At 36.1% G+C, this 21,739-nt stretch overlaps 1 protein-coding gene and 1 long non-coding RNA gene across 6 annotated transcripts in view; one reads left to right on the forward strand and one right to left on the reverse strand.

Moving 5' to 3' along the window:
* The window catches only part of LOC110827975 (uncharacterized), a 289,498-nt gene that overhangs the window by 195,217 nt on the left and 72,542 nt on the right, over positions 1-21,739 (forward strand). The window lies entirely within an intron of this gene.
* LOC147872801 (uncharacterized) lies at positions 904-20,472 on the reverse strand. Its single transcript, XR_015536778.1, has 2 exons — positions 20,395-20,472; positions 904-1,149 (listed from the first exon to the last, which is right to left on the reverse strand). It is a non-coding gene; the product is annotated as an uncharacterized LOC147872801 (long non-coding RNA).

Below are 21,739 nucleotides of genomic sequence, written 5' to 3' on the forward strand. Positions count from 1 at the left end.
AATCACATACATCTTTGGTAGATTGGGTTGGGTGTTGAAACGAGCGGGGCGGAGGGGAGCGCGTTAAACTCGTGCTTCAAAGGACGTTATGCGCGCTGCAAGTGGCTGGCGAAGGAAGCTTAACGACTTATGAAGTCTTTGCCAAATCCACTCGTCTCTTCATGTTGTTGGTAGGCCAGGTGGGAACAAGTATCTTCTACACTGCCATAAAACATAACATTCGTCAAATGAAATGGGGCTCCCTTTCCCAGTATTTTACTAAATAAAAAGTCTGTGACATTTTTTCAATTTAAATTTTTCACGTGACCAGAATCTTATTTGATCTGGAAATGGAACCTTCGTAACCCTCCCTCATCAGATATTTTAATATTTTCGTTTCTTAGTGAATATTTTATGGTAATGTAATTCGGAACGTCGACCTAAACCGAATATTATGAAGCACTTGGAAAGGAAATGAATTCAGTTGGCTCGAAAAGTCCACAATCCTTTTTGTCTTCTGACGCCCTATGATTAGATTTGGATGTAAGTTTACTCCGCCCATATCGTGACTGGTGAACTTTATGTCTGGAAAGAAAAGTTTTGCTTTATGACGACAATAAGCATCACGCATCGCCAATGCAGTGATATTTCTCTTCATGGACCCAGTAGAGCTGAAACGTGGTTGAAGCCACTATAATAATTAGTTCTCATTTCCTTAACATGATAGATGGAACGATATTAAAATTTGGACCTCATAATCACGGTTATTGAATAACTGTTTATATTTTTGCTGAAAGATGTGTTCACTGATGAACCTGAACGTAGCTGTTACTTTTCGGTCTTCGGCAGGAACTGCATGACTCACTGCCCAGCGCTACAAGATTATCCCGATATAAATCAAGTGTCGATCTATAAAACAACAAATCAATGAAGGCACTGTATTATTTATTATTTGTTTTACAAAGAAATTTCACATGTTCTTGGGCCAGTTGTCATATTTGATGAAATTTGGTTCTGTATATGTAAAAGCAAAACATATTTTTTCTAACATAGTGAGTGTGGTCACCTTCAGAAAACTTTTTCCTGCCGTCCCTGGAAGCATTAATGGTAACCATTTTTCGAAACTGTATCCTCACGTTAATCAATTCTTTCCACTCGATCTTTTTCTTTCTGGAACATGAAACGTCACACGGGTTATGAAATATTTCACTATTTTGGGGTGATAAGAATGTCAGCTTTATACAAATATGGTACGTCGTCATTGCTAAGTTGTAATGTCAGAGACGATCAGTCGATTGTCAGACAATTGTACTGAATGAAATCTTACTTAGGATCAAGACAAACTAAGAATACTGATGTAGCCTTTCAAGATTAATTTGAAATTTTCCCACTCATTGCCTCGATAAAACTACATAAGTTATAGCAAAGAAAATTACAAAGTTGTAAGAGCCGAAGATAAGTGTTTTTATGAATTTACGAATAAAACTAATTTCTTCCTTAAATATTGATCACCAAATTGTCCATTCCGTTGGAGGTTTAGAACATTATTGGATAAAAATAACTGTCACTCCAGCTCGTCAGAACAAAACGTACAAGCTGTATGTATACACGGGATTGCATAGAAAGATGTTTCAATTACTAATGTGATATACAGTTTATTCTAATGTTATTCATATAAGTTATGTAATTAGAATTTGAGGATTTCGCGGTGGTGAGTCTGAAGATGGCTGTCTTCTGGATTCTTGCACCGTGTAGTCTGATAGAAGTTCAACGACGTTTCAGAGGTCTTTCCTGGAATTGCAATTCATTGCTCTAATGATGGAGGCAACAAGGACCTCAGAAACGTTGGTAAACTTCTACTAGACTACAAGGCGCAACGACCCGGAAGATAGCCATCTTAGGTAGTGTAATGGTTGAATATTTAAATGAACATATTGAAAAGTAAAGTGAAATTTACACACGTGAACCCCGCGTGGAATGAGAGTTTACAAACTCTCAATCCTTATATTGTAACCCCGTTGTATCATTTTAGGAAGTAGGCAATTATTTGATGAAACGATAATACAAACAGTTGTATGGCAAAGTTTGTTCAAGTCTGACTTAAAAGAAACATAACTCCAGCCATTTGTAGAATCCTGTATTCATTTTGCTTTTCACGATCCACGTCTTTTGTCCTGAAGGTGGATGTGTCCATGATTGAAATGGAAATAACCTATTGCTGAGTAAGTGGTCTCTAAAACACAGCCACTTCCCAAGATTACTAGTATTTTCTATTAAGGCGAATAGTCGCTCATGCAAGCAAAATCATCATGAGGAAAGATGTAAGTAGAAAGAAGGAAATAGTATGGTAGGAGGAACAGCTTTTCAATCAATACTAAACTTAAAGTCGACTTTTCTTTTACCGAGAAAAAGATTGAAGTGTTGTGAAAGCTATGACAAAATCTGAGCGTGTATTTCCATTTGAAGGATTTCTACATGGGCTCAAGTCTGAGCCTCGAAATTTTAGTATCTGTTGTTAAAATGATACACCGAACGTCGCGGACAGTGGTTAGCATTCCAGATTATTATACGGGAGTTCACGGGTTCAAATCTGAGTCTGGAGACTGGCGACTGACTCTTCTAAGCTTTTTCGTTGTTTTTCTCGGTTTGTCCAAACAAATGCCGGGATAGTGCGTTACCTTAGGCGAACACCGCTCCTTCCATTTCCTTTTCAATTCATTAATCATTCTATTATTGTACTTTGTATATTCTGTTACTGACAATGTTATTAAAATACCACAAGTGAAATTTAATAAATAAATGCATTTCCATTGTACGTGTCCAGTTTAAACAGGTTTACAAATACAAAAATGTAGTTACTTTCTCCTCCTAGCCCACAGAACTATGATGTGGAAATCAGGATTACAGATTTTAAAACTAATGTTAACAACGTTTTTAAACCTTCAAAACAGAGTGATAACAATATGTAGCAACTGCTTTAACAGTCACTAACTCTGTATTTTGTATTTATGGGTTTCTTATGAATGTTGTTGTAAATAGGACTATATTATCTATTTAATGAGGGCTGTGTCTGTTTTGAGGTTAGGTCTTAATTCTTAAATGTTATTTAGATGGGCTAGTATATGAGAAATTAACTTTTGTTTATTACGTACATTAAGATGATAACATTTAGTGGAAGAGTGAAATGAATAGCAGGCTTTTTGATAAAATATTTATTTCGTTTGCAGATTGATTGCCTTGTTTCTTAGTAACGGTCATGATGTACTGAACGCATGAGCAACTGACTGAATGCTAAGATATTTATCTCTTACCCACTCTGAATCTCTGGAATTGCTCTACATTGATAACTAATTTTCTAAAACTTTTAATGACTACTACTACTGCTGTACTTTAGATAGGCAGCTTATTAATAGTCATTATGCTCGGCTGCGTTAAATAACTGGTACTGGGATACTGGGAACGACCCGTTCTTCAAGTGCCTGAGCACTGCGGGTCCCAACTTTTCGTTGGCTCGATCTATAGACATTCGGTAGAACTCCTTGGACGAGGGATCGGCCCGTCGCAAGGCCTCTACCTGTACACAGGACAGCACAACACGGAAAAACGCGGACAAACATCCATGGCTTCAGTGGGATTCGAACCCACGGTCCCAGCGACCAAGCGGCCACTGCGGACCCCGTAAAAATAACAGGCAGTGGTAGAACCACTTCCAACTCACATGGCAGTCTTCAGTACTTGTAAAATAATTTTTTTTAAAATTTCTGAAAAAGAAACAATACAAGTCTACATATCTCATACTAAATGCACTGTAATTCTAGTGGAGGTTATATGAGACTCCGTTTCAAAATCAGAGACCCGTGCAAGCGCGCGAGAACCGAGTAAATTTTTGGTGTCACTAAAAAGTTATTTTCATAACAATTGTTTGCACGTTTCAGTTCACAGCGATTCGGTAGCATTAAGAGAAGCATGTAAACATCAAGCAGCATTTCACAACGCGCCTGATAAAGTGAGAACTTTGAAACGAAGTTCATATCGGTAACACTGCGTGTCTTACGCACCTCGGACATCATCAGATAAATTAATGCAGTTTACAGATGTTCGGATTTAAGTCTACAATAGGTTCATCATTAAGGCTGCTATTGACCAATAGGATTATACTGGCATTATATCGACTGGTGCGCAGTTTTTCTGTTGCCACGTGTTTGTTTAATTGTGGGTTACGTAAAACACGGCTTTCCTACATGATATGCGAAATTCAATCTATCGTCTTTTTAGTATATATGAGTGCATTAACTTTCAGAAAACTGCGATATTTCACATTTTCCCTTTCCTAATGATGAAAAATCGTGTACTTTGCATGAGAGGGATCTGTGATTTTGAGACCACCTAATACATGAAGAATTCATTTTACATTTTGGCGATGAATGGATTCCGTGACTTGTATTTTTCTCCTGATTCCCTCTTTTCCCTTTTACTTGCAGTGGCGCTTAAAGAATGGCAGAGATCCCTCCCTGAATATCAAACTACTTCGAGAGCTAGCTTTGCGTATGTGTCGCATCGTCGCTTCGTCGAGATACGCTTTCTAAAGCTCGCGAACACAAGCTGGCCAAATCCCCTGAACCCGTCCGCACCAACGTTAGCATTCCAAAAATTTATTTCTGTTAGATTTAAGTGATTCTCAGGGCTGGCTCTCGCCTCTTTTCTGTCAAACTACCCCTCCCCCCTCCTCGTTCCTTTCCAAGACGACGACTCCACCGTCCTCGCAGAGAAGGAAAATAAGATAAAAAATAAAGAAGAAAGAAGAAATGTGTAGCTACATTGTGTTGACGTTATTTACTGTAGTCTTACTTTAATTCTCGTTTGAATACGATTGATTCTAGACCGTCTTTTGAATGAAATACTTGATTTATGCATTGCAAATCAAGTTACTTTAATTACTGCTGTTTGCGTTATTGTGTCTTAATATTCTGACGTCAAAACTACTTAAATAATAAATATTGAGGGGTTAATCTATCTTAAGACCACAGTGTATTTATATCCAGTACAGAATTACGGATTTCATTAATGACTTTTTTCGTGATTACATGTTATCTTGTTGTTAGTAATCAATTATGATAGTTGCAAGAATTCTATATATGGATTTATTTGCAAAGAAAAGTGTATTTATAATTTTTTATTTTAATGTACCACTCAGAAAATTTAAATTTACGATTCAGTTCGGAATTTGTAGTCGTACCATCTAACAAATTTCCTTGAACAGACTGATCATTCACATATGGTAAAGATTATACACTGTACTTATTGTTTAAAGTTTAAAAAATATACGTTCGAGTAATGGGTGCATTACGAGATCAAGAAAGTGAATCAGTTATTAAGTCCGACACTCAGCTATTTCGCTGCAGCCATTGTTTCCTATTGTTTTGTAAATGTGCCAGTGAGCCAGTCAGTATGACGCGAATTGTGTCGGAGAGTTGGTTTGCCAATCAATACTACCGATAAGAAAAACAGTGCTCCAACCACTCTGTATTTAACGAGCCATTCAAAATTAAATGTGACAGAAGGGTTTGATGTGAATCTAGACAATGTGAAAAGACTAATAAGCAATAAACATGATTTGTCTAATATTAAATAAACAATGTCAGTAATTTAGAATAATTTTCTCTATCGCATTCACACCCTTTTTGCAGTCCTTTAGTCACATCTATTTCCGTTTCATTTGAAGCACCTCCTAACGATACTTAGGAAGGCAAAGATAATGAGCTGTTTACAAGTCTTGTGTGTACTCTCTGATGATTAGAGCCCTCTGCGTCTTCCTGTATCCCCACTTTTGTGGTTTTACACGAGTCTGCACTGATTAACATAATTACTTTCAGAGGAACGGAGAAGGAGATGATTTTCTTGATTAAGTTAGAATCCTAATTAGGTTGGTTGCGTTGATTCTAACGATAGCCTTAGGTCATTGCAACTACTTATACACGAAATCGAATTACTCCTCCCTTGGCATCTTACAGAGTCGGCAACAAGATGCTCGCTGGCTTGGATGAACTCTACTTCCGGCCTGGGCAGAGTCGGGTACTCGGAACAAGTTGAATCCTGCACACTGTTGAAACAGCTCCACCCCAACTTCCTGTTTACTTGTTTGTGTGCTGTTCTAACTAACTAGAAAGATAGGGATTTACCGCAGACCTCCTAAAGAAGAAATAGGCATTTAACTTTACTTGAATTGTACACAAGTAATTATAAATTCGATCTTTGGATACGTTACGTGATATCTGTGTAGGACAGACTTATGAAGATTGTGGTCTTGTTTGATGCTTCATGCGGTCAGAATTATACACGACGTGGTTCTTTAGATGTCCTAATTTTAATAAATTGTCAAGTTTTAAGAGCCTTTAAAATAAATTCTTATGTTCAGCTCTTTTATATTTATGAAATAAAGTGGACGTGTGTTTCGGGCAAATTCACACGTGTGATGATGTGCCGTGGGAGAGAAGACCAACGAAAAATATACCTTTGACTTTCCTCACCCATGAGATGGCCCCCGGAAGTCATCCCTTGAATTATGATTATTTATCGAAATTTTTAATTAAAAGTGATATAAGGTAGTATATTTGCGTTATATTGTGAATTAGGTTAATATTTTAATATTTTCCGTCAAATCACAATTTTAATAAGATAATAAAATATAAAATATTTAAAATATTATTTCACGTTCCGCATCGAATGATCGATTTACAAATTGGAACGTCTCTTACTACATGTTTCGGTTATATTTAACCGTCCTCAGGTATAAATTAGATTGGTAAATTTAAAACTCGAATTACAATCATTTACAATGTTATGCAGTTTATTAAAATGTTCTTATCAGATTACTCTTATATATTAGAACGAAGGTAATGTTTTATTTAAATCATTGCTTTACAGACTAATATTGAACATCAGATGAACCACGCCATATAAAAACAATACCTTCGTTCTAATATATAAGAGTAATCTGATAAGAACATTTCAATAAACTGCATAACATTGTAAATGATTGTAATTCGAGTTTTAAATTTACCAATCTAATTTATACCTGAGGACGGTTAAATATAACCGAAATATGTCGTAAGAGACGTTCCAATTTGTAAATCGATCATTCGATGCGGAACGTGAAATGATATTTTAAATATTTTATATTTTATTATTTTATTAAAATTGTGATTTGACGGAAAATATTAAAATATTAAAATTGATATGTTGCATCAGGTCAGCCGTTCTGAATAAAACATTTTCTGTACCCACAAAACGTTTCTCTGGTTGCGTTATATTTCTAATCAGTTTGAATGTAGTAAATAACAAACATCAAAGCTGAATTAAGTTGCCGGACTAACCATTTCTTATACAGAATAAATATTTTAAATATTTTATGTTAAATTTAGCTAGGCTGGTGTTCAAAATGTGTGTCGCAAACAATAAAGATATTGCATCTCCTGACTGAGGAATTTCGTCATTTCTTTCCATTTTTTATAAATATTAATTACTTTTAACTAAAATAGGGAAAACTGCTTTCTTTCATGCCATTTTCAATACAGTTACATATTTTGTGCCGTATTGTGTACAGACTGAAAAAGGTTGTTCAATTTAGTGAACAAATTAAGCCGCGAGTCTATTCCACTGCATAAATTTTTTATTAAAATGTTTATAGGCATATCCCAATACTTAATCTATCCTGCATGGTTTCGAATCGGAGATTAGGCAGACTATTCTGTACAAAGAAATACAGCCTGGGGGTAATTCACTGTACGCGCTTTCATATTATGGGAATTCCTTGCATAACCACAGAGTTCGTGTGGTATAGAATTTAGAAAGGAATTTGCCTTTGAATGTTGTGATTATCTTGTAAGCGTTGTTCTGGTTGTCTATATGGCGATGGTATACGTTTTCTGAATTCAGGGTTTGGGATTTATTTTAGCTCATTTCGTATATGGAGGAGACAGAATTATACATATTTATGAAAAATGGATGTGCAGATAAAATGAAGTCTGTGTCTTTTCAGTAGTCGTGAATGTCAGTAAGCTGAATCTTATGAGAACCAATTTTGCTGCATTTAACAGTGCCCTAAAAGCTTTCAATGAAGACTGTAGAAGGGAAGAATGTTTTGTTTTTCTAGTGCTGCCACAGTTATATATATTTTACAGTATTTCTAACAAGAATAGATAAAACCGTGGTATAACGTAGTTCGTAGCACAACTGATGATTTTCATTGTGGTTCTAAGTTGAAATGGAACTGGGAAAGGATACGGAAGGAAGCAGAAGTGAGGAGCGTAATAAAATGAAGAAAGCGGTTAAGGTGTGAAGATATGAATTTCCAGTGGGGCTTTTGTACACTGACAATTCTCCACACACGTTAAGTAAGAGTACAAAAATAATAAATGCTGTATCTCACTAGAATGAAAGAAATTATATACTGCGCATTTAAAAAATGTACAGCCCTTTGTACACAATATGAATGTTTGAAGATACAGCAAAGCAATGAATGCCTCGTGGGGTCTGCGTTTCTCACGGTAGTGTCTGTTGGGTTATAGCGCCATGTAATCTGGTAGAACTTTACTCCTCAATGTGACGTAGTTCAAGTTTTGAGATATTTTGCTTCCAGTATATAAGTTTGTGCGACTGATCTGTTGTTGGTGTCACGTGTTTAGTCAACTGCAAAGCCTGGGTCAGACGAGAGATCTGTTGGGGCGGAAAATGAATGGTATACCAACATGACAGACGCATATAATTTCATTGTCCTCTTGACTCTCGAGTATCAAAGTAACTCCTACTACGTCAACATTTATCTGACATCAGAGCTGTTTATCGTGGTGTTATGACGACAACGCCCTACATTATACGTCATACAGTCTTTGACTGAATGTATTAGTTATTGATTAACTGCTATGTTTGGACTCTGTGATGGCAAATTCCGACGTCTAGTACACTGAATACTCTCTGGGATAGCAACGATTATAATTCGCAAAGCTGTAGTCTGTACACGATTATGAGACTGCTTTACAAGTTTCTTTTTATATCTCGGACCTTATCCATTGCCTTTTGATTAAAATTATCTACAAAACCCAGCGTTTCGAAGAATGTTTATTCTTCCGTCTTCAAGTGTAGGAAGGGGAGGCTACTCTATTCGATGTGTGATTAAATGAGATTAAAATGAAGTTTTAAAGCTTAACAATAAGTCATGTATTTACTTACATTTTCAAAGATTAATTTATAATAGTTAGCGTATTAAAGAAAGCCACAGGCATATCTATTTAGCCGTATAGACGTAAATTAAAGATACAGTTTATAAACTGGAGTGGTTAGCTTCGTATGTCAGTAGCATCATCCACAGAGAAAGATATTTCTATTTCCCACCTAACTTTTTCGTGTTTGTAGGCTTAATAATCTATAATGTAGTGTCTCCAGCAGTTAAAATGTTAACATGTAGCTCTACTAATAGTTAAATAATTAATAGCATCCATGAGTTCGGAGGATTTATTCAGCTATTGAACTATATTGCTGAAGTATTGAGTGAGAGATTTTAGTCGTAGGACACGATTTGACACAAGAGTCAGTGCATTTCCGATTTAGAAACACCCAGTATTCTGCTTGTGATGGTTTATCTGACCTGGTTACAAGTGGCAGAGCAGAGAACGTGTCGCCGGGAAACCGCAAATCTGAGCCTTTTATTGAAGCTGTTAGCTCGGCCAGTAAAACATTCATCACCCTCACGTGTGAATTCCTGCCCTGTTTCCAGTATCTCGTTTACTGTAGCAGAGAAACGATGGTCCGCAACCACACTCCATTTCACACAATTTCAGTACCCTACCCTAATACGACAACAGTGGTGATAGCAATATCTGAAGACTTTTCTTGATCGCCATGTTGGTATCATTGGTGGCACAGTCGGTAATATAGCTCATTCTTTATTTCCTTCCTTGGACTGTACCACTGGACCACCGCACATTATCTTGACTTCAATGAAACTGTTCTAGCTGAGACTGTATAGTCGAATGATGGGATGGATGACAGATGAATAACGAAATGGAATGATACTGTAGGAAGCGGGTGTTTCTTAATTTAAGTTACTGTTCGCCATTTGTCAGGAGGGGTTGTGGAAAACTACTACGAGTCGCCGTCAAGATATCCTGTCTTCGGGCCGAGATTTGAACTCAGAACCTTCTGGATACCAAACAGCAGTATTAATCACTGTGCCGTAAAGGTGTTCTGTTGCGAATTATTAAATCCTGTCGGCCAGAAGTCAGCCAGAAAATGTCATTGAACTGTGAACATAATGATAGGTAACTCCTTCTGAAGCTTATCAACATTGCTTCGATGTCAAAGAATCTGCGAATATAAATCTTCTAAAAACAAGTTAACATCTTAACGTTATTTGGTTGTACTGCATCTGTATTTAGCTTAGATATTATGGCGACAACTACGTGCTACATACCCCGCCTACTTCACCCTAATAATATTTGGTGAATAATTCAAGTTTTTATGTTCCTCATTATCAGCTTTGTCAAGTCCCCCGTCAATCCATCCTTTAGGAATATAACGGCCAGTTAACTAATATAAAATATAAAATATTTTATATAATGTAACATTATATTATGTAAGTCTCTAACATCATAATTTAATGTTCGGAATGTATTCACATCAGAGACGTTTCCCTGCAATTCGAAATTCTCCCATGCATAATGATCATTTGGTCAAGCAAGTATTTAGTCTATTATGTATGCACCTCGTGGTCTGGGCATAAATAAACACACGGGTCGGTGGCGTAATTACATCGGGGGGTGGGGGGGTGAAGGAAACGGCTTCGCGCGTGTGAAATTTCCGTACAGTGATGAAAGCAAAGGCCTACTGAGTGTGTGTGGAGATTCGCTGTAACTGCCTAATCGTCTGTACTACTATAATTTTAATTCGAACGATCGATAAGACACATGAACCATCGATAAACTAAACCGTAAAGCGATAAAATTCTTAGTTATTGTTATTCACTTAGATGACCGATTAGTATGTAATTTAATGATTAAATTTTAACTGCAACGTCGACTGAAATGAAAAAAATAGGAAGAATACGGAGTGTTTAAGGATATGAACGGATTTGGCTGTGGGGAGACGCACTAAGGACTTCTTAAACGTCGGAGAAGTCCTACCAGTCTACACGACGCAAAATCGTATAAGACAATTATCTTCCAATCGTGACTTATTACAAGATAGCTTATCATCCCCGTATTCACTGGAGATACTAAGGAAAAACAAGAAAACCAGTAACGATAGACTGGAACTCGAAAGATAATCAAACCGCATGCTTCCCGATTAAAACTCTAGATCATCACCGCTACATTAATTTGTTCGGTCTTCGCTTAGTACTGCTGAGTTGGCTGATGAAGACAGATAAGATCATTCATACACATAAATGCACACAACATTTATAAATTTTCGTGAAAAGTGACCAAACGTAATAGACTAATTGAAAATTGATGAATCTACTTTAAAACTACGTTGTCAGGTGAGAATAGACTGAACTGATTCAGGTCAATGTTCAACGGCGAAATTATATGACAGTGAAAAATGTTCGCGTACTAGAACATTAAAGTGTCCCATACAGCAGAATATGATAGACGTCTGACTGGTTAAACACTGTTCCATTTAGATGGCTGGCTGGGTAGTTGCGGCTGACCACAACAGACAACTAAGACACAAATATGTCGCATTGGGTTTAGATATGTGAATGACAATTGTGAACGAATCAGTAATTAAAGCAAATTAACCACTGGATGAACTCTTATTCTGATTCGACTAGAATGAATGTAAAAACATGAGAGCAAATGGTTGTTTTCTTTTTAAGTTTGTGTCCTACTTTTATCACAGACTGTACGGATTGTTACTGCATTAAATCGAACCGATTTAACATCAAAGACACGTACAATAGCCATGTTTTAAATTACAAAATAAAAGTAAAAATGTTTTATACGTAATTTGTAGATACTTGCAGATTGTTTCACCATTCAAAATGTCTCACTTGTATTTCCAGCGTTTTTCATCAGTAACTCATATTTAACCAATTAATCCCGAGGCAAGTGTATGTACCAGGTACTTAATAATATTTTCTTTTCTCACTTAGATTTTATTATTAGTTGTGTTATGATTCTCGGAGTAAACAAGGATTATTTTCTTAGCCAGTAGTAACCAGTGCATCTTTGTGATTAAGACCGGTGGTGTTTTCTTTGTGGTACGGACTGAATTGTTCCATTTTGTTTAGATGAATTCCGGCTTCATAGCGTTAATGGTTGAGACAATTTCTTTGAAATTGTTTTCAACCAATCTGATTTGATTCTCTACATAGTAACAGTTTAATGACGATCATTTCATGAAGTCTGTATGTCAGGACATCATTTCAAAAGCCACTAATTGTACTTAATAACAAAAATAAATAGTCGCAAATATATCTTATACAAGAGAGACAGGGATGAAAGTGGTATTAAGCAAATAAATGCAGGGAGGTTTATGTTTAACATAACTTGCAGTTTCAATGAAAAACAGTGATGAAGATTATGACATTTAACCTTGTCGTTGAAGAAGATTATGGTGATTATGGTGATGATAGCTATGGGAGGAGAGAATGAGTCTGGCGTCGGTGGAGCCAATGTTAGAAATGGCGTACTATAACAGTTTTAACAATGTTGTGATGGTAGGTTTGATGATGATGATGATGATGATGGTAGTGTTGGCGGCGGTTTCTGTCTCCTGTGTCCGTGATGATTCGCATTACGGAGCACTGCATATAAAACAGTAACGATGAAGCAAAGATATATTTGTCAGATACGATCATACATGGAGTGGTCTGCGTGTAGGCGAACACAAAATTTAGACTCGTTTACGTACTCGGAGTCTTAGTATTTCAGAGTAAGTATAAATTTAACATCCTGCAAGGACATTGTTGTCAAGAGACTACATTCTCTGATATTGTTAAAGGTAATTTTATTCTGTGCAAGATTGATTATAACATTCATTCTCGTTTGTGAGAGTTTACGGATCAAACGATTTTAACTTGACATTGCAGTTTTGATCGACAAGACGTCTATTTCTCAACAGATTTTCATTTACAATGTCATTGTTTCTAGGTGTGGTTTTTATAGAGAGGGAGGAAGTTGTTTACATGTCTTGGCTCAAAGTTTATTACTCATGATGAATTTGGCTTGTTTTATGTTTTAAAATGCAGTGATGTAAATCAGTTGAATTCTGTTCAATGTTTTAATGTTTATTCAAAACGGAGAAATGTTCGAGATCAGTTCTGTTTATGGACTAGGCTGCATATGAACAATACTTCCCTTCCTCTTCAGTTCAGGTGTTGTATTATTTTCTTGGCATTATCTTCTACATTTTCAGTAATATAATTAAGTCATCACGAGAACTGCTGAACGTGGAATGCTAGAGATTGGGCACTCCTGCTTCACATTCGGAAAAATGGCGGCTTCGGTTCTTGGGGGGGCCAACTTTCCTAACGTTTTCTTCTTTTTGATTACTTCCCATAGAAGAATGTTGGGATGTCATGTTTAATATAGATCACGATGGCTTCTTTTATGATTCACAGTAATACTTTATCTTAACTTGTGTGGTTGAAAAAAATTGGCTAAATGAACAGTAAATTTGTTTCAAAGGTAACTAAAGAAACGTTTGATTTGTCAAGCTAAAACGGTGCTGAAATGTCTTCAGTACACATTCGAATTTCGCAAAGCATTCTGTACACTAAAGATTCGAAGCAAGAAATATCGCTTATAAAATACAGACTTGCTTCTAAATGTCACGTAGGAATGCCAAAGTATTCTAAACACGCTGGCTTCTATGCATTTTACAGCGGTCTTGTTTATAAAATGCATAATTAGCAGGAGCTCCCGACACAAGAATGGCAATGAATTAACAACGAGTAGAATTATGCGTTGGAGATTATACTCAAAGTGACGTGTAATCTGGTCTCGAGTCACCGAAGTGGAACGTTATCTCGTGTAAAACCGAAGTTTATACAGAGTTAGAGGTCAGTTAAGCCCATATAAAATTTTGAAGGGGGTTGTTGGGTTCCATATTCAAACACAATTTTAAATATAACTTCTCTGCTCATGACACTTATGTTGTGTCGTATATTTGCATCAACTGATAACGATGAGACGATTCGTGCTACTACTAAAAGATTTGTAGTTTAACGCTTGCGAAAATTGCGTTATTTAGCCCGAAACTTCATATATGATTTCCAGTCGAGGGCGATCGAATCGATTAACTAATGAACCAACCAAATACTACCTGGCTGAGTATGGAGTGCTGTTTTCCTTAAGAGCTCTACATCTGTACTTCAGCGATTGTGAGAACTGCGTGTGCATCTTATCAGCTTACGTCGTCGTGGCAGCAATAGGTTAGGTTAGGTTCAGGCGTCACATGCATTCCTCCGTTAGAAAACACTATAGCCGAACTAAGTCCTCGGTGAATATAGTCCCTTGAATAATTCGTATTCATTCAGTTTGTCAGTAACCACTTCCTTCTTATGAAGTTTTATTATCGACTGCGTGCAGTATCTTCATTGGATCTCATCCTGAGCCACCTTAATCCTCCAGACTCCATCATTTGATATCAATTTGATCATTATCCTTTAAATTAGCCAAGGCTTTCTATGTGGATTATTTGTTCTCTTGAGGTTTTATGACCAAAATGAAGAATTAATTTATAATTTGTTCCATGAATGTTACTTATCTTGTCCTTCTCCTCCTTAATTCGGTCATTCAACAGTATTAGGTGAAGAGAACATATTATGAAGTTCCATTCTACGTAAACGTTTCTTTTCTCAACCAGTTCCATAGTTAATTATTTTCATGGAACTAAATACTTCTTGAAAAACTAATAAATAGTACGCCCAGCTTGTCAAGAAATACCCCGCATAGATCATAAATGAGGCTATATATTCTGTATTATGCATGCTATATTCAAATATAACAACTATGATGACTGAAAAATTGTTAGGTCATATATGTGGCGAATTTACCTAGTAGTAATAAATTGAGTATTAGCATAAATTATGAACAGGTATTATTAAATCGTATATTTAATAATCCGTACCTCTTATATAAAGATTAAATAATTTTAATGTAAATACCGTACCAGATTATTTTCAGAACTTCTTATCAGATTATATATTATCAAACTTGATGCTGTTTGTGATCAAGATCGTTAGTAGCTGTTGAGTCGTTTAAATCGGTACGATGGTGTGGAATATTTACTTCGTTAAAGAGCAGCTTTGGAACTGTTTGTTTGACAAGGTAATTCAGACGTGGAGGAGCTGTCTTGGTAATCTTGTCACAAACATGTGTATATTAATAACCTGCAGGTATTACGTCACGTTTAGACCAAAAGTGATTTAAGTGGTAGTAGAAACTGCGATGGGCCGATGTCTGGTCTATGTATAACTACCAAATGCTTGAGAGATTAATTTTACAAAACTAATTCTGAATTAGATAGGCCAGAGGGTCTAGCCCGCAAAAATTAAAGAAGAAGATAATTAATAAGTGTAGTTTAAACGTAAGAAATTGTGTCATTAATTAATAATGAAATCGTTATACACAGAATATAAGCTAAAGGCGCGGTTGTTATTAATGCAGGTGATAGGTCGACGAAACAATGGACGACGTTCACATGAATATGAATCCGAAGAAGTTTCTTTCCGTTTTTACCTGAATCTTTATTGAGTAATAGAACCATTTTCTTTCGAACTTGTACACGAGGCTCAAACATTTTATTCTAATATAGCGATATATCTTATTACAATGAAATTATAGTTTTCGTTTAATTTATAATTTATGTGATAGCACTGAAAAATATTGTGGATATGAACAATTATATAAATGTATTAAAATTTTTACGTTTTTGGTCATAATTTTCTTTCGTATATTTGCAGTGCTGTCACTGTTGACGTGGTTGTTCTTTGACTGGAAACAACAAAGAAATTGAACGATCTGTGATCAGAGTTTTTAGACAGGGAACGAGAAAACAAGTTAATTTTACGGAATGACAGTTCATAATTACGATAATTTATGTGCGACAGAGGAAAATTTAGGAGTGGGTGAAAAAACTCAAATTTGGGTGAATCAATGCCGCTGGTGATGCACGTTCTAAGCAACTGTCATTGAGGCCGGTTAGTAGATCTATCAGCGTATTCGGGATAAACGAAAAATCGACATAGGTGAATTAGATCTGAAATTAATAGGCAACGACAGAAAACGGTCAGGTATAGTTTAAAGCCTAAGAAAAAAAATGTTGAATTATGGAAACGTATGAACTGATGGATTACGTGCGTTGAAGAGCTGGGTGATTACGCAGAAAAACAAGACATGTCACATCACCCTGATGATGGAGGCTGCAAGGACCTCTGAAACGTCGGTAAACTTCTACCAGACCACACGGCGTAACAACCCAGAAGACAGCCATCTTCAGACTCACCGCCGTGAAAAATCCTACAACACATGTCTCGCTAATGTGTGATTATTTTTGACGTAATTTATAATAAATTTCTTATGTTTCACAGACCAGCGGAGTGCCCACAGTGTTATTGCCGGGTCGTTTGACAAATGTTTACATTTATAATCGATCTTTATTTTTCGATAGCTCAACTATGGGCCTGATGATTCGATACGTGAACCCAGGTCAGTTTTTGGGTTTATTGTCGTTGTTCCTGTAATACCCTCATCGAAACACACAACTTCGATCTTGCAAATGTTGAATTGTTCTTAGTATCAAGGATACAGAACTGCCCGGGTTTCGAACCCGGTGCATATCGGTATTGTCATTTTCGAGCTATAAGGGAAATATCTTGATTATTTTAGCGACTATTTTCTGCTCAGAAAGGACTGTGCTCCATCAGATTATCCTTATATAATAACCACTTATGTTAAACATGAACTAAGACGAAAATCATGTTCAAATCCCTTAGGATTCTGGAAAAAAAACTAATTATCCAAGTAACCGAAACAATTCTCTTTGACCTTACTCTCACCTGTATAAGTGTGAAAATAACATAGTTTTATGTCATTCAAAATAAAACGGGGAACTAATTGGCAAAGTTTGTAACTGTGTATTTTTTTTGTTCTTTATATAAAATACTTCACATTGTTGTAGGCCGAAGCTGTTTTTGTCACTTTGACTTCAGAACTATCTTAATAAACGAAGTCGTTGACTTACAAGAGGATTTGTGATCAGATTTCGTTTTATTTTATTCTTCAGAAACTTCAGTTTACACTTAAGTCTTCTACTAGTTTCTAATACTTGGAGCTGTAAATTCTGTACCGAGAATGTTACCTTCTGAAAGTGTAACTTTTGTAATTGGTTTGCCAGTCATAAACTTTCGTCAGGAATGGTGTCTTACAAAAGAAAATAAGACGGAATAAATATACTGTACCTTCCTGGCATTGTTTGCTTGGAGATAACTTTGTAACTAACATGAAAGTTTGTCTGGTGTTAATAGTGTTAAAAGAGGCATAACAAACCTCTTAGCGTTCTAAAATTTAGCACGTTCCACTCAGATTAACAGACAGCACTTTAAAGAATGCAGGTTGTCTGAAATGCGGACAGCCAAGGGTCTAGTCTACCTAAATGTCGTCTTCACTGTTAACACTTCTAAGCTTTTTGCTTGGGAACCTAAGTGTGCTTACGCGTGGGTATTGGTATTTTGCGGCCATTTGTCAAGAACTCGTATTATAAATAATATTGTACATCGTTAAAAATGTTTTATATCTTCCAAGATTAAATTTCTTTAATGTTAAGAGAATCTGTTATTATAATTCTTCTGCAAGCTATAGTGTAATATTGGGACATTATTAAAATTCTATTGTCCGAAAACACGCCCTCAAAATTTAGGTTTATGTTGAGGAAAAAATTAAATTCCACAAATCTTGAACATTTTGTCTATTATTTTTATAAAAGCGTTAATATAATTGAGCATGCATGAGATTTATCTGCAATCTGGAGATATCTCCAAGATAGTTACATGTATGTAGTATAAGCCTATTATATCACGTAATTTGAAAACCCCACGATGCATACCTCACACCGCCAAAAGCCTAGTTAGTCGACAGTAGCTTGGTACTCATACTCACACCCATGCAAAGTTTTATGAAAATCCGCCAATTATTTAAAACTTTACTTTTTGTTAGGACAGACACACTACAGTCTCTCGCATGTACCTGATTGCACAACATGTCTTTATTTTATAAACGAAGGAATTCAATTTAGGAATGACTGTTCTGTAGCCTGAAATACATAAAGCCCAAAATGTAACAAACATTTGTTAACTGAGTCAGGTAAGAAAGACGCTGTGTCTGTCTTTGTAATAGAACGTTTTAGATGTGATCTCACATTGTTTGGTTTTAGGTAGAGGTTTGCTGCTGTAAGAAAGATCATGGACTGGTGTTATAACTTATAGCAACGTTCTAGTTTACTGACAGTTCTTAAGCTGCTGTTTTAGAGTGTACTGGTTTGAATATACACAGAACAAAGGTCCCGTTGTGGCTTTAATGATAATGAATATCTCTTGGTGCTAAGGAAGGTTGTCTGGGCACATTACCATTTCTGCAGCCTTGCAGCCTATTATCGACGTTTAAGTACACGAGCGATGATAAATAAATATATTGTATTTGTTTAAATCTTGTCAGTCTAATCACAATAAAATTCCTATTAAATATTAAAATATTACTATAATTAACATTTAAATATTTAAAAATATATTAAATTGATGTTCTCTATCGAAATGTTCGATTTACATTAGATCATCACTTTTTTACACGACATGTTTAAGTTCTAAAAGAACCATCTTCAGGTGTATAAAATCATATAAACTTTAATATAATTTCTTAAATGCAACTTTTAGTCAGATGTTTATCAGATTTCAAATGATGTTTTCTTACAGATATTATTGTATTTTTTTAATATCGTATTCGAAGTTGTTCTGTATATGTACGTCGTGCTTAACATGATTTTGTATGGGTGAACGTTTTGTTGTTGTTTTTGTATCATCCAGAAATGAAGTTGTGGAGGAGTTATATCCGTCTGGAAGTATTGCCGTGTTTAATAGGAATTTTATTGTGATTAGACTGACAAGATTTAAACAAATATATATTTATCACAATATGACGCAACTTTATCATCTCACAAATATATTGTAGCAAAGCGAATTAATTTTCCCTCATCAAAAATCCTGTATAAGATTATACAACTGCACGTAAATTTTAACATCTCAATTTGGTGTTCCTAAATACTTGCGCTGTGAATCGCCCTGATGACGGAGGCAGTATGACCTCAGAAACGTTGGTTAACATCGACCAGACTACACAGCGCAACAACCCAGAAGACAGAAATCTTCATACTCACCGCTGTGAAAACCTTAAATCATACATTCCTATAAATACTGTTGTAAAACTAAGGTGACTGAAAATGGTGGCCTCAACTGTGAATATCGACGTTTGACGCACAGAATCTACGGATTCATATAATATCCATCAGTTGCTTGCAGCATAATTGTTATTTACAACTAAATATATTTTATGCATTCCATGACTGTGACTTGTAGCTAAATTATAGTTCTGGGCTATTTGCATAGTGGAATATCATGCGGTAGGCAAAACCCTGAGTCAATATTTGCATACAAGGAATGGTTTGTATTAAGCAACTTCTCATCTTCCTCTCCGAAACCTCGACACAGCGTTGAGGTTGGAAGAGAGATCTACAAATGGTAGAATAACGAAAAGCATACAGGCTGCTGCCATTATGATGTTGAGGAATTGTTCCAGTTGAGATGTATTGACCCTGGTATGATTTGAGAGTGAGGTCAGTTTGCATGCACAATCTAGCCTATACCTTCCTTTAATTGGCTTAGCATATTACCGTTTACTGTAGGCTTTGCTTAAGTAAGGTTGTATACAAGACTGAAATGAAAGAGGGGGATGTTTTTGGCAGACGGAATTAAATTGAATCTTACCAGCAGGTTTCATCGCAGCTTGTCTACGATTTCATATGCTCAGTAATAAGTTGCTTTGCAAACAACCTCAGCATTCGGTTATAGAACGTGACGGTAAATTGGTTAGCATCCAAAATAATAGTATGGAGATGTCAGGTTCGAATTTCGACAATGATACCGGCTCTATTAATTTATGTTTTCGTGATTTTTTTCAGTAATTCCATTAAAATTAAAGAATAATGTCTTAAAATATACCACAAAATCTTCCTTGTACATAATTTACCACTCACCGTTTACAATTACATCTTGTGATTAACTTATAGTTATGAAAACATCGTAAAATAATTAAAGATTTTAAAACGGTGTTGTGTCAAGTTTGTAAAAATGCGTGTGTATCTTACCTAAATAAAATCTTTCCTTTAGTTTTCTCCGTTTCTCTGTCTCTGGTCTGATTTAGGTGATCGTAACCAGTTGCGTCGTTGCTTAGAATCTGTTTAATACATGAAACGTTATTTATGCATCACTATGGTTGCAAATAATAGAAAGTATTCAACTTAAATACATGTTTATACTATTATCATTTAGTACAGTTTATTTTAATAAAATCTGTGATTATGAATGGACATCTCCGGTCATCTTTGTCAGCGGAAACGTTTAGCGTGATTAATGGCATTACTCGAATGAAGATCCTGTTAAAGAATGGACGCTTACTTCAGCATTGATGCAGGTATTTTACTATAGAATAAAGAACTGACGATGTAACACAGTAATGCCCAAGGCGCTTTTAGACAATTTTCAAGACCTTTATGTTCTTTTACATTAACTTTACATCGACAGAAAAGGAGAGCTGGTAGCGTCTTTGTTTTATCTTTGTATTTTTCGTCGAAACAATGCTAATAAGTATGGTAATGGCAAACATCTCTCTTCTATAAATTATGTAGTAAGATTATTTTGCATCCGAACTTGAAGTGGTAGTAATATTTCATCAGGAAGAGACTTGGCAGTTCCCCTGGTAGGTCGTCTCCAAGTAGCAACAATGTTCTCGCTGGAACAATTTGTGCAGTTTATGATGAAGTTTCTGTATCCAGTCCGGCCAAAGAAAGTGATGATGATTATAGCTAGGGAAAAGAGAGGAAGATGCAAACAGAAAGATTTCGAAGACTTTAACAGTGCGTATGAATTGTTTTCCTTAAATATTAGAACTAATTAATCCCCCCACCATTTTCGACGCAGCTGAAGTCAACAGTAGAGCGTTGCTTGTTTTGCTGCGATGAAAGTTTTGAGCTGTCTTCACTCACCCGGGCTCCTCTGTCTGTATTTCAACGCCGTGCGATTTTCCTGTTACCTTGATGAGGTTTTCACAGCGGTGAGTACGAAGATTTCTGTCTTCTCGGTTGTTGCGCTGTGTAGTCTGGTAGATGTTTACCAACGTTTCAGAGGTCATACTGCCTCCGTCATCAGGGCGATGAGTATGAAGATTTCTGTCTTCTGGGTTGTTGCGCTCTGTAGTCTGGTCGATGTTTACCAACGTTTTAGAGGTCATACTGCCTCCATCATCAGGGTGATGTCTATGAAGATTTTTGTCTTCTGGGTTGTTGCGCTGTGTAGTCTGGTAGATGTTTACCAACGTTTCTGAGGTCATACTGCCTCCGTCATCAGGGCGATGCATCGCAACACAGCGCAACAACCCAGAAGACAGAAATCTTAGGAGATACCACTTTTTAAAAAGAGGGAGGTAAAATACTT

The sequence above is a fragment of the Zootermopsis nevadensis genome, unplaced genomic scaffold, assembly GCF_977971745.1.
Source record: "Zootermopsis nevadensis isolate Lab colony 2312 unplaced genomic scaffold, Znev_1.0 Znev_ptg000024l, whole genome shotgun sequence".
Lineage (NCBI taxonomy): Eukaryota > Metazoa > Arthropoda > Insecta > Blattodea > Termopsidae > Zootermopsis > Zootermopsis nevadensis.